The 3,178-nt window shown below is 33.1% G+C and overlaps 1 pseudogene; it reads left to right on the top strand.

Annotated features, from left to right (window-relative positions):
• The first annotated feature begins 680 nt into the window (after positions 1-680).
• On the top strand, positions 681-1,698 carry LOC114751721 (cytosolic sulfotransferase 15-like; annotated as a pseudogene).
• Positions 1,699-3,178: the final 1,480 nt, after the last annotated feature.

The raw sequence follows: 3,178 nt of genomic DNA on the forward strand, positions 1-3,178 counted from the left end.
GTAAAGTAGCACCAGCACCTTGATCATGTTTCTCAAAGTGCATCCAACACCTTGATCAATTTTTTATGGTGCATCCAGTATCCTGATTTTTTTTTATTTTTGGAATCCAACACTCTAATCATATTTTAGTGCATCTAAAATCCTAAAGATTAAAGTACTGAATGTAATTGAAAAAATAATACCAGGGTGCTATTTGAACCAGAAAAATAAGATCAAGGTGCTAAATACACTAAAATAAGATTAAGGTGCTAAATGCATCTTCACCTTATCATAAAAAGTACTATTGTAACTTAGGAAGCAAAACTAAGATTAGAAAATTTGAGTTCAAATCATACTATCATATGTAGTCTACATATGAAAGATACCCAGTGCACCAAATTTGAAAAATGCCATAGCGAGTGATGAAAGGTGAACCTTGCGGAATCTTTACTAAACCAAAGGAGTCAAATAAGCCACTCCTACATTTTAATTTATTGATCCAATATCAGGCCAGAAGGATGAGTCTCTTACGTGGGAACACTAAGCATGTGACAGCAATTCCAATAGTCTTTTGGCTCGTACGTCTCTCCACGTGCATGGCGATTGTGAATTTGTATGGATTCCCTAAAACTCAACGAACTTGACGACAAAGAGTTGCTATAAATAATGGAAGCTTGTGACCTATGATCACCAGCGTTCCAATGGCTGAAACTTCCCTCACAAAAAGCCACTCAAATGTTGAGTTCAACGACATGGTTTACGATGAAGAGTATGAAAATCTTGGCCAAGAATATAAGGAACTGGTTCTCTCTCTTCCCAGAGAGAAAGGTTGGGTTTCTTCATACATTTATCTCTACCAAGAACTTTGGTACGGAGCAACTCAAATTCAAGCCATAAGCTTATTTCAAAAGCAGTTCCAAGCCAAAGATAGTGATATTATTATAGCATCTACACCAAAATCAGGAACTACTTGGTTAAAAGCCCTTGTTTTTGCTATTGTGAATCGCAATCGTTTCTCTCCCTCTCAAAATAACCATCCTTTGCTCATTTCCAATCCCCACGAACTTGTTCCTTTCTTTGAGTTTTACGTTTGTGAAAATAACCCGATACCTGACCTCTCCGACTTGCCTGAGCCAAGACTTTTTAGTACCCATGTTCCATTTCATTCGTTGCCCGATTCAGTTGCCAAGTCCAAATGCAAGATAATATATATTTGTCGCAACCCATTTGACAATTTTGTGTCTTTTTGGTTTTTCTACAACAAAATTGTACCACCACCATTACGCAAATTATCACGTGAGGAAGCCTTTGAGAGGTATATCAAAGGGAACATGGAATTTGGTCCATTTTGGACAAACATTTTGGGTTATTGGAGGCAAAGCAAAGAGACACCAACTAGGGTTCTGTTTTTAAAGTATAATGACTTGAAAAGAGATATCAAGTATCACTTGAAAACAGTGGCTGACTTCTTGGGCTTTGCATTTAGCATGGAGGAGGAAAGTAATGGTGTCATTGAAAGCATCAGTGAGTTGTGTAGCTTTGAGAAAATGAAGGGATTGGAGGCAAATAAGACAGGAAAAGTTTTTCAAAGGTATGAAACAAAGAACTTTTTTAGGAAAGGTGAGGTAGGAGACTGGGTGAATCATTTTTCTCCTTGGATGGAAGAGACTGTCCAGAGTGATAGAAGAGAAGTTGCGCGGATCTGGTCTGTCCTTTTAATTGTTGCCTTCTTCAACCTTTTAAACCAGATAAGCCTATGATAATATCTTCTTGAAGAGAATATACTCTGTATAATGTACCCATGAGCCAATGTTAGACAATTGAATGTTTGGCTTTCTACAATATGTGGACCAGGTGATTTTTATTTTTATTTATATTTATTTTTCATGTATTATTAAAATTTTCCCTTTGCAATAAATTTGAGTGTAGTTTTACCAAAAAGCGCATAGCTAAACTAAACAGAGGGCTATTCCTTTTTTTTTTTTTAAATACAAAAGAGTGCTGTTCAAATTTGGCTTGTTTTTCCAAGTTTGAATCCTAAGTATGTAATTGCATTAAATACTCGTTTAAAAAAAATGATATTTCTGATAAAGTTTTTTTTTTTCTTTGTTTAGGAATCTTAATTAACTCCTACTCTCATCCTATTTATAGGGCGGAGAGAAGAATTTTATGCAAACATACAATTTTATCTTTCATTTATTATTATGTTAATTTTGTTTTCTAAGGATATAATGTATATTAAATAAGGATAAAGTTAAAAAGTTGTTAAATTCTAAAAGAGAATTAGTAAAATTTAATGTTTTTCTTAATCCATGTTTAACATTTTAAAAATGACTTATAAATATAGGACCACACATGCACACTTATATGTACCCCTATGGTCCTTTTTAATTGTCACTATTAATAGTTTCTCATATACGAAGAGATCATTAAATACATAAAATCTTTTACTTTTACCCTTATTAAATTTTAATATATTTTTCTCACCTATTCCCCCTCTCTTCACATTTACATTTGTCTCCCTTAATTAATAGGGTTGGAAATGAAGCATTAAAAAAGATACAAGTGACAAATAAAAGTACCAAAATCTCTTCCTACAAGTGACAATTAAAAAGGACCAGGATGGTATAAATGTTGTTAGACAGGAAATCACTCAAGAAGGGGTGAATTAGGTGACAATAAAAATCTTAACTTTAAATAAAAATTAAACTTAAATAACAAAGATAGAGTTAACAAGATATCACCAAAGGATTTGAGAGTGAGAAGAGATGCAACATACAGTGATTGATACTAGTTTGGTCCTACCACGTCGGGTGTGTTTGGATTGGTAGTGACAAAATTGACTTTTATTCTAACTAACTTTTATAAACTGAAGTTATAGTAAAATCAGTTAGTGTAATGCATTTATGTTTCGATTGGTATTTATAAAAAGTCAGTTGAAAAAGCTAAAACTTGTTTGAATGATTAATAAAAAAGTGAGCTTAGTTGTAAAATGACTGAAAGGGCATGGATTTTATTAAATAGTAGTGTTTGATATTATATGTTTTTAATGTGATAATAGTTAAAAAAATACCTAAAATTATTATGGTAAAATAACAATAGTTTATTTGTGAAATTATAAAATAAAAACGGCGGAAGGATGAGGATTACTCAACATCTACCAACGCACGCCACACCCCCGCAACCATCACCACCTTTT

Source organism: Neltuma alba, unplaced genomic scaffold (assembly GCF_004799145.2).
Source record: "Neltuma alba isolate B1F8T4 unplaced genomic scaffold, ASM479914v2 tig00007056_pilon, whole genome shotgun sequence".
NCBI lineage: Eukaryota > Viridiplantae > Streptophyta > Magnoliopsida > Fabales > Fabaceae > Neltuma > Neltuma alba.